Consider the following 11925-nt stretch of genomic DNA (forward strand, 5'->3'; position numbering starts at 1 on the left):
TCAAATTTGTAGATAAAAACAATTTTTAATTAGAAAATTTGAGTTTCAATTATTATTTATATATTTATTTTTTTATTATTTTTTTCCCACCACAGTTTTTTTTACTTTTTCGCGTTCCGATGTGAGCCCGCCTCCTCTTTGTTTACATTTGTTTACCCATTGAGTAGGCTATATGTGTGTGTGTGCCACAGGCATGTTCAATTTTTTATTCACACTATGCTGAGATGATAAGGGCAGAGTTTATTTTTTTAACTGTAATGTTATAGAATATGTAGTTATATGATTTCTTTATTAGAAAATTTAAGCTACTGTGAAGTTGTTGTTGCACTTTTGCTTAAACCTGGATTAAAGTTTGAAATTGTTGAATAACAGCCTTATTTACTTTTATTTTGAGATTGTTCTATGCATTTTAACTCTTGAGGACAATCACAGAAATAAAGTTGCACTTTTGACAATAAATCTGATGTCTGCACTCATTTTAAAGTGCATTAAAAAAAATATTGAAAATCAAATTGAAACTTGAATTTTTCTTTTTAAAAATCTGAGATTTTTTTTAGGCAAAATGGCCGAGCTCTATGTTCATGTAAACTGAGATGTGTAAGAATTTGAAGATGAAAGATACTGTTTTATTTCTTGATGTTGATTTATTTTATTTTAAGCTGTTCTTAGGTTTCTATTTACATGATCAATAAAAAAATCTAATCAAATTTAATCAAACATTATTCTATATAATGTTAACTGTATATAATGTAATACACTGTATTGTCTTCATAGAGAAGGTATTTATGGCTCCAGGAGGACTTTAATCCAGGTGAGATGAGGTTAAATGGTTCCTTGTAGAGTAAAGGTTACAGACCCCTGACCAGGGGAAGAGGGTTAGGAGACCCCACTATCAGAGCTGGACCCTCTGAATTTAATTCATGGGTGAAACAATGCAGATGTTAAGTTATGCTACTGTTAACTTAATTCAAGTACAGAATTTCTGCAAAATAAAAACAAAATACATGTAACCTGTTGTTATGCTTTGCTGTTATTTAAAACATTTTTGTTACGTCTTTTAAAATGATATAAAATAAATAACCTGTTATTTCAGCCACTGTTTGAAAACTTAATATTGACACAAACATTAAAACATTTTGCAAATCTCATTAAACTACGGTACGCTAGTTATAAGTCAACTATTCATCAGCATGTTGATGTGCTTCTTAACTTTAAAGATGATCAAATATTTCCTTAGGAATATAATGACATAAGATGGCCTCAATGGTTATGATCTCAATAGAAAAATAAAATAACATGAGACATCAATGATTTTAACACCAGTCATTGAGAAATGATCCACTCACAAAGACAGATGAACAAATAACAATTGTCCTTCACTCACTCACTCATCATATCACACTCACCTTAGAAACACTGACATCACTCACTCACTCACTCACACTGATCATGTGTATAGATTCAGCTGATCATAGATTGATGGTGATGATTGTATGTGGTACCTTCTTTTCTAAAGCATGCATGGATCATTATACAACTGATAATTGTTCATTTACTGATCTGTAGAACTGGTGATTTTAGGAAGGAGATGAAATCATTACTGTTACATTATAGTTGTCGTCTGACTGTTGATATGAATTCTTATACTGGACCAGGGAGATAAATGTACTGTCACATGATCAGTGAGTCAGGTTTTAAATGAAGGACTTATATTTAGGCAACGTAAGACAAGGTTACTTAAATCACATTTCAGCAACAAGACACACAAAAGACATCAGTAGCATCATATTAAGTGTATTTTACTTCATTTACCACTGTGTGATATTAGGATTGTGTTTTTATGAAAGTGAAGAATTAAAAAATGACCAAAGTATTATTGTGTATGATTGGCTAATATAGCATGTTGTGCAGCCAGTACAGTTGTTAAAATAGGTGGAGAGCAGCTACACTGACCTGTTGTTGTGCAGTGCTGCCATCCATGTCATTTACACTTCTGTTGATTCTCCTGTGGAAACATAGACATTATATGTTAAGATGGAAACAGAAAACAGTCAATATAAAATACCCTCATTTCTGGTCTATAACCTGCTACTTCCTATCCACACAACAAATACTGTATATCTCTTAAAAAGACACAGAAAGATGTTCTGTTTTTAAAAAACTGTAAATTATTGATAAAAAGTGATTTCATCATAATGAGAGCCAATATGATGGATAAATATTACTTTGGACTCCTGTCCAGGAACTTATAGTTGCGGAAACTCGGTGGCTGGGAAGTGTCAGGTGAATGCATTTAAAGAAACGAACACAAACGCAAAAAGGTCACAACACGAATGCAAAATGGCCACAACGGAAGTGTTTCCTACGGACCGGTATTACAGACGGACACGTTTCTGGCGGATGTTTTTAACCCACCAGAACAGAGAAGAACAAGAAGAAGACATCGAAACGCGTATGAAAGTTGATTAGGATACCCGTCCGTCTGTAATACCGGTCCGTCAGAAACACTTCCGTTGTGGCCGGTTTGCATTCGTGTTGTGACCTGTTTGCATTTGTGTTCGTTTCTGTAAATGCATTCACCTGACACTTCCCAGCCACCGTAGTTAAGGATTAAAACATGACGATCTCCCAAATCACGGAGATTGTAGAACAGTTTGTAGTTCACATTTTAACCCTTGCGGTGCCGTCTGTGGTCAATACACAGCACATCCAAAGGTTTTTCTCTGCCAAATCACACCATTTGCTAGTCAATAGTGGTGCAACGAATCATCATTGATCCATGATCGGCACGGATCGCTCTCCATGGTTCGGCACACACTTGGTCTGCGGATTGGTTGACGGAAGAAATATTATTTTTTTTTTAATCATTATTAGTAATGCCTCGATGAAGCCTGTTCCATTTGCGACGTCCGTGTGTGTGTGTGTGCGTGACAGATGGACCGTACCCACGCATGTGTGGTTCACGCTCCTGGCCGTGTATCTGTGTGTGATTGTGTGAGAGTTGAAGAGAGAGAGACACACACAGAGGGAGGCAGAGAAAGGAACAGTTCTGTGTGCGTAATAAGTCTGTATGAATGTCGTCATGTCTCCATCCATGTCTTTTAAAGCTCTTATTAAATAAATATTAGCTCTAGTCCAGATGGCCATCCTTGACTATTGTAGGAAATTTAAATTATAAACTCAGATCTGCTTTTTTTTCTTCTTTCATTCTTTTTGATGATGTGGGCATAGACTAGTTTTTAATTCACTCTCTATGTTTAAAAAAGAAGGTGTCATAACTTGCTTTTTTTTCTCCATACACTTATGTGTATATAATTACATGTAATTACCTGTTTAAAGGATGATGTATCATGCCTTATATTACACCTTATATGATTAAAAATGTTATTTAAGCATTGGATTGACACCAAGTTAAATGTTGTTTGTATTTAATGAGCAGAGAAATGTTGCACTAAGTGTTCTACTAAATAAATGGAGAGTAAAGTTATTCGTCTGGTCTTTTTCTTTTTTTTCTGCTGATCAGAAAAATGATCCGATCCGTGAATCAAAACCGTGATACGATCAGAACCGTTTGTTTTTTGATCCGTTGCACCACTACTAGTCAGCATGTCAGCATTACAGACACCAAAGAATTATTAAGTGCTTAAACAGGTCAGAAATACGCTCCGTAATATCACCCAGGCCTAATGTAACCAAAGCAGTAACGTTTTATCTTATAAAGGATATGATTGTATAAACTGTGTGAAATGAGGCGTTCAAACACTGTTTAAAGTAGGATTTTATTTAGGGCTGAAACGATTCCTCGAGTTATTTGAGTAATTCGATTACAAAAATGCATCGAGGCAAAATTCTCTGACTCGATGCTTCGTTTAAGCCACTTCCGCTTTTGATGCCTACATGTGCGCGCAAAGTGCGGAACACAAAATGGAGACGGAGACCGAGGGAGACGAGCGACAAGGAGAGCAAAGAAAACGACGTAAACTGTCGAAAGTGTGGGACCATTATAAACTAAAACGGGAGCAAAATACAGTACAATGCGTGTACTGCAAAACAGAATTAGCATACCATAACAGCACTACTTCAATGCTACAACACCTGAGCCGAAAGCATCCGCTTTATGCATCAAGTCTGCCGAGCGGATCCAACAGGTAAGTCTAATGTTATTGTCACGTTCACAGAAGTATTTAATTTAGATCAGTGTTTTTCAACCACTGTGCCGCGGCACACTAGTGTGCCGCGAGAGATCGTCAGGTGTGCCGTGGGAAATTATCCAATTTCACCTAATTGGTCTAAAAAAAAAATTTGAAAACATATTAATTATTATCTGCAAATAATATACCATTGTCGAGTGTCCGTGCTGCAGTAGTGAATAAAGGTGCGTGCACACCGAACGCGACGGAAGCGATGCCGTTGCCTTAAATCGTCCCTGATCGGTAGTTTGCACATAGTGGTGCTTTTTTGTCAGTCCATCATTTCATCGCTCCAGCGACGCGATCACTAGGGAACTGTGTGTGTGTGTGTGTGTGTGTGTGTGTGTGTGTGTGTGTGTGTGTGTGTGTGTGTGTGTGTGTGTGTGTGTGTGTGTGGCCCCGGTAACAGGGTAGAGACAGAGAGAGAGAGAGAGTGTTGATGACGTCTTTTTTTTTCCTTCTTGCTCCGCTTCTACGGTTAAATGATCAACTTAACGGAGATATTAAAGGATGACTTCACTCAGAATGTGTTTGATCAGTAGTTACTGTGGTTTTAAAGAAATTTACCGCTTTAATTTTGAACCTGATACTTTGAGGAAGTAGAACAGCCTCCGCTGCAGCCGTCAGCACTGAAGCGGGAGCGGGAGGGAGGGGCTGCTGCCTCCGCTCTACAGACAGTGGAGGACGGGAGATATCGCTTCACGTCGCTTAAAAAGTTAAAATTTTTCAACTTTGATCATGCAAGTCGCGTCGCTGAGGGGGGGATAAATTGACGTTGCGTCATTTACATTGATTTTTAATGTAATCGCATCGCTTCAGTCCCTTTAAGACCACATTGTTGTTTCATTTGTTACAGTGGTATGCAAAAGTTTGGGCACCCTTGTAAATGTTCATGATTTTCCTTAATAAATAATTGGTTGTTTGGATAACAAAGTCCAGTTAAATTTATCATATAGGAGACAAACACAGTGATATTTGAGAAGTGAAATAAAGTTTATTCGATTTACAGAAAGTGTGCTAGAATTATTTAAACAGAATTAGGCATGTGCATAAGTTTAGGCACCCTTGCATCTTATTGATTTTAATACTCTTAGCACTAATTATTGGAACTCAAAATTGTTTTGGTAACCTCAGTGATCCTTGATCTTAGGGTCTGGATTCTGGTGGGAGGTATTTTGGACCATTCTTCTCTGCAGATCATCTCTAGTTCAGTCAGGTTTGATGGTTTCCGAGCATGGACCGCCCGTTTTAAAGCACACCATACATTTTCAATAATATTCAGGTCTGGGGACTGAGACGGCCATTCCAGGATGTTGTACTTGTTCCTCTGCATGAATGCCTTAGTAGATTTTGAGCAGTGTTTAGGATCATTGTCTTGTTGAAAGATCCAGCCCCGGCGCAACTTCAACTTTGTCACTGATTCCTGGACATTGTTCTCCAGAATCTGCTGATATTGAGAGGAATCCATGCGCCCCTCAACTTTAACAAGATTCCCAGTGCCTGCACTGGACACACAGCCCCACAGCATGATGGAACCACCACCAAACTTTACTGTAGGTAGCAAGTGCTTTTCTTGGAATGCTGTGTTCTTTTTCCGCCATGCATAACGCCCCTGGTTATGCCCAAATAACTCTATTTTAGTTTCATCAGTCCACAGCACCTTGTTCCAAAATGAAGCTGGCTTGTCCAAATGTGCTTTAGCATACCTCAAGCGACCCCGTTTGTGGCGTGTGCAGAGAAAAGGCTTTTTCCGCATTACTCTTCCATACAGCATCTCCTTGTGTAAAGTGCGCTGAATAGTGGAACGATGCACAGTGACACCATCTGCAGCAAGCTGATGTTGTAGGTCTTTGGAGCTGGTCTGCGGGTTGACTGTGACTGTTCTCACCATCCTGCGCCGCTGCCTTTCGGAGATATTTCTTGGTCTTCCACTTCGGGCCTTAACTAGAACTGTGCCTGTGGTCTTCCAATTCCTCACAATGTTCCTCACAGTTGAAACTGGAAGCTTAAATCGCTGGGATAGCTTTTTGTATCCCTCCCCTAAACCATGATGTTGAATTATTTTTGTTTTCAGGTCATTTGAGAGGTGTTTTGAGGCTCCCATGTTGCCACTAATCAGAGAAGATGCAAAGAGGAAACACCTAGAATTTTCCTACTTAAATACCCTGACTCATGATTGGATTCACCTGTGTATGGAGATCAAGGATCACTGAGGTTACCAAAACAATTTTGAGTTCCAATAATTAGTGCTAAGAGTATTAAAATCAATAAGATGCAAGGGTGCCTAAACTTATGCACATGCCTAATTCTGTTTAAATAATTCTAGCACACTTTCTGTAAATCGAATAAACTTTATTTCACTTCTCAAATATCACTGTGTTTGTCTCCTATATGATAAATTTACCTGGAATTTGTTATCCAAACAACCAATTATTTATTAAGGAAAATCATGAACATTTACAAGGGTGCCCAAACTTTTGCATATCACTGTATGTTCAAGCTGTATTTTTGAAGTGGACATGATAAGTGCACTTTTTATTTGAAAGAAGAAATACAAATGATGATAAAGTCCTTTATTCTTTGTGTTTATTTGATTCCTATTCAAGACACTTTGATGAGAATGGCTATATTGTTAATATAGGCTACAGAGTATCATTTTTTAACATGTTTGGCTGGTGGTGTGCCTCGTGATTTTTTCAATGAAAAAAATGTGCCTTGGCTCAAAAAAGGTTGAAAAACACTGATTTAGATCAGTGATTGGAGATTACGGCACGTAAATAACATACACGTAGCCGAATAATGGCTGATTAACAGGGGAAATAATTGTAGTGGCCACATGACGAGATTATTATGATTATGTCTCATATTATATCTCACTCACACACAGGCGCGCGCGCACACACGAGGTTGTCAGACCTGGTCAACGTGTTATTTATTTGTTTAGGTATTTATTTTATGACAATATATTGGCTTTATTCATTTTAATTCTATTGCAGAGAGTAGGGTCATCAGTTGTAGATCACATCATAATATGTACATTTGCCATTAATTTAGGCCTGGTAATCAATGAATAAATAACAAAATTAATTATACTCTACTACTTTTTGTTTTTCTCCAGTAAATCGCAGAGTGGTACTTTGGACAGCTTTGTACAGAGGGCTCCGTCATGTTCAACTGCGCAAGCTGCTGACTTCACAGACCGCATTCTGAACATGATTGTCACAGACATGCGTCCACTGTCCATGGTGGAGGATGAAGGATTCCAGAAGATGATTTTCGCTTTCAATCCAAACTATGCGCTTCCTTCAAGAACCTACTTCATGAAAATTATGGAGAAAAAGTACGAGGACATTAAAGGCAAGTTAAAAAACATGCTAAAAGAGACCGACAGCATCGCTCTCACAATCGACATCTGGACCAGCGTTGCTACAGAAGCATATCTGGGTGTGACGTGCCACTTTCTTGGGGAGGACTGGGGAATGGAGTCCCACAGCCTGACAACAATGCCACTTGAAGAGAGACACACAGCTACAAATATTGCAGAGTGGATTGAGGATGTTATTGCAAAGTTTAACATTTCACCAGAAAAAATCAAAGCTGTTGTCCATGACAACGGTGCTAATGTTGTAGCAGCAGCTAAGATTTTGGCTGAAAAAAATGGATGGGCATCAGTGCGATGTGCAGGACACACGCTTAACTTGGTGGTGCAGGGCGCTCTGAAGAAAAACCAGGCTATCTCTAAGTGTGTAGCTGCTGCAAGATGTCTTGTTGAACACTTTAAGAAGAGCGAGCTAGCATGCACCAAACTAAAGGATAAGCAGCAGCAAATGGGCACACCGTCACACATGCTGGTGCAGGATGTAAGCACTCGCTGGAACAGTACTTTCCACATGCTGTCCAGGCTGTTGGAACAGAGATGGCCAGTAACTGCTGCATTATCTGACCCAGCAGTGACACCAAGAGGAAAACACTACCTTGATCTCAAGCCTGAACAGTGGGATGTGATTCAGGAGCTGAACCAGGCCCTTGAGCCATTTGAAGGAGCAACTGTATTTCTGAGTGGGCAAGAATATGTTACCCTCTCTGCACTTCCACAGCTTGTGCAAAGTCTTAAGAAGTCCATACAGACTCCAGCCTTTGAGACTGCACCAGTCAAGTCATACCATACTGATGTGACAGAACAGATCACAGCAAGATGGCAAGGACTAGATGTGTTTCAACCTGAATCCAACCATATCTTACTTGCTGCTGCTTTAGATCCCAGGTTTAGGAAACTTAAGTTCCTGTCTCCTGATGAAGTTTTCAAGGTCCAAAGCACAGTACAAACCCTGGCACTTGCTGCCAAAAAGGAAGCGAAGCAGAAGAATGCAAGTGAAATTGGGTCTCCCATCACAACACAAGACAAGCCATTAACTAGTGCTAAATCATTGCTCGAAAAGATACTGGGGTCATCAGACTCAAGCACCAGTGATGAAGAGGATGAGGAGCAGCAGTTGAGTCAAAATGTCCAGAAGGAAGTTTTGATGTACTTTGGAGAACATCCTCTATCCAAGAAGGAGAATCCGCTGTCATGGTGGAAAGTGAATGCAGCGCGCTATCCAACACTGTCAAAGCTAGCACAGTCCTTCCTGTGTATCCCAGCAACATCTACGCCATCAGAGCGCCTGTTTTCTGCAGCAGGGAATATTGCATCGAAGCGCAGGGCGAGCCTCAGTTCTGAGCATGTTGATATGCTTACTTTCCTTCATTGCAACCACAGGCTCCTTTAAAGAGCTGAGCGCGCACACAGACACACAGTATGGAGAAAGACATTAATGTTTATTATTATGCCTCAGTTTTATCTTAATTTTTTTTTTACACCTTCTTAAACAGTAATTTGAAATTACTGTTATTTATTTTTGTACTTTAGAAAAAAACAAGAGTGTAATGTGGCAATATGTTTCAGTTTTTTTGTCAACTTTTTTTTGTCATCTTTAAAATACAGAATATGCCAATGAAACTTAAATGCACTCTTTTTTCTTGAAAGAAGCAGCTACCAGTTCGGCTATGTTAAGTCTGCCAATAAAAAAAATTATCTTAAGAGGAATTGAATTGGTTATTCATTTAACTGACTTCTGTTATTGTCATTGCCATGTATTACTATTAAATTAAGTTCAAGAAATTTAATGAAATTTAAAAAAAATTGTATCCGATTACTCGATTAATCGCCAGAATAATCGATAGAATACTCGACTACTAAAATAATCGTTTGCTGCAGCCCTACACTGGACATGAAGTGTGTCCCTGTGACCAGTGTGACAAAGTTTTTACAACATATGACCAGTTAAAACATCACCAAATCAGCCACTCATCAGAAAGACCTCATAAATGTGACACATGTGGAAAATCGTACAAGTGGAAATCTCACCTTAATTACCACCAACGAGTTCATGAGAAGAATGTTTTCAGATGTGATGAGTGTGGGAAGACCTTCAGCACTTCATCTGTTCTCCACTCACATCTCTGTGTGGATGGAGACATGGAGCAGGAATCATCTTCAGATCCCAGCGACACACGGATGGTGACGACACCTTCTGGTTCCAGTGTTGGACTGAAGAACCCAGAGATCAGGCTGCACAGGATTCCAACATAAACCTGCTGTCAGCTGGAAAATGGACACCAACAGTTCAGGAAGTTGTTGATCTTTGAAGGTGTGGTCTGAAAGAAAAGATCAATACAATGATCAGTTGGAAAGGAAGAAGTTTCCCTTTGTTCACTTTTTATACAGGATATACATTCTATAGCTTCTGTGTTCATACATGATGTATATGAAGCATGATTCACATTATTATTATTATTATTATTATTATACGCTAATGACAGATTCTATATCAGGGTTGTCAGACTCATTTTAGTTGAGGGTTCAAATACGGACCAGTTTATGGTCCAAAGGGCTGCAGATTATAGGAAAACCCGCCCTAGATTATAGTTTATACTTCCACCTATAAATAAAAAATATAAAGTATGTAAATCACCAACAATACAATAACTGACAGATATCAGTTCCTGTAGGATCTTAGTGAGTAACTTTACTTTAATAATGGAAAATGTTGTGGAATAATTCAGGAAAAATTGCAGATTTTTCAAAAATGAAGAGTTATTGCAACAATTTGAATATAAAAATGACTCCCATTATGTGATATCAGCATGGGAAAACTGAGCTCTGCTAATATTATAGAGTTTACCTAAAATTATTAGTTTTTAGAGGAGTCATGATATCTACAACTGAATTAATTTATAATTTAAACAATAATTGATGTTTTCTGTCATTTTTACTTTCTCCTGCAGGCTGAATTAGATGTTCTAAAGGGCCAGATTTGGCCCCCGGTCCTTAAGTTTGACACATTCTGTATGAAAGACAGTCTATGATGTCCATCATGTGTTTGTATACTGTACATAATAATCAGTCTATAAAACTATAGACATTCCAATAGATGTAATAATCAGATCCTAACTTGTAGATGAATATACATGCTGTGTTAATACAGACCATCTTCATCATGTACCTTTGAATCTGTTTCTTTTCTCTGTGTTTATAAAGGATTCATATTTGTAATGAGTTTTAAATGAGTATCTAATACATCACATAATAGTATTTTCTTGATTTTAGATGTGATGTGTTTTATATAAAGTATGTTTTTCTACAGTTGAAGTGAATGTGATGAAATGGTTCCTGACAGGGAAACCCTGCCTAAAGCCTGTGAATGGATCATGCAGTGTGCTGAATGAATATCAGGGTGTTACGGCAGAATTTACGGTTGACCTCATTTAGTGACATGATTCATTGCTCTGGTTGAATGATGGAATCCAGGAGAAGCATTGATGATTTTATATAAAAAGTTTATTCTATTGCTAAGTAAAAAGGTACAAAATGGAACAAAGTGAAACAAAATTAGCGTCCGTCCAGGCGGACGTCCGAAGGAAGTGCCGCGCCCCGCTCCAACAGTTTCAAAGCTTAAGCTTTTTATACAGATAAGAAAAGGTCCCAGCAGTGAGAGACAAAAGGGAGGGAGTCAGATGCCCATAGTGGAAATGTTGGAGGATGATGAAGATGTTATGAGAAGGTTTGGCTCCAGTCTTTATCTGTCTTGATAAGTGTGTGCGTCAGTGTGTGTCTGCATGTGAGCAGAGATTCTGGCCTTGGCAGAGACTGTGCTGCACTGAGAATAATACGATCTGTACTGTTTAATCATGATTCAGCTGTTCAAAAGTGTAAAGATTAATGGAGTCGTCATGTATTAAAACATGACAAATTGTACACATGAACATACATTTGAGGATATGATGATGAATATAAAAATTGCCATAACATTCCCCACTTTTGGTCGCCTCAACGACCAAATCAAGAAACAAAATTATTATATTCCACCTTTGCTGTCTGTCAGGGTTAACCATTAGCATCGTTATTGTCATACATTGGATATATTCTTCTTTTGTGAGGCACAGATATATCAAGAAAAATGTGGAAATAAACCTTAAAAAAAACTTCATCATTATTATCAATGGCATGAATCATCAAAAATCATCCTTTGTTACATCTAGATAAGCAAAAATCATCATTTGCATCAAGGACATCACTCGTCTTCATCGGCTGAGTTCAGTGGTAACTGGGGTAACCAATAGCATCATGAGTGAAGAACCTTGAGTATTTTCCTCAATCGTAGCAGAAGGGTTTATGACTGTATTCCTGCAGCTA

The sequence above is a fragment of the Gouania willdenowi genome, unplaced genomic scaffold (assembly GCF_900634775.1).
Source record: "Gouania willdenowi unplaced genomic scaffold, fGouWil2.1 scaffold_62_arrow_ctg1, whole genome shotgun sequence".
Lineage (NCBI taxonomy): Eukaryota > Metazoa > Chordata > Actinopteri > Blenniiformes > Gobiesocidae > Gouania > Gouania willdenowi.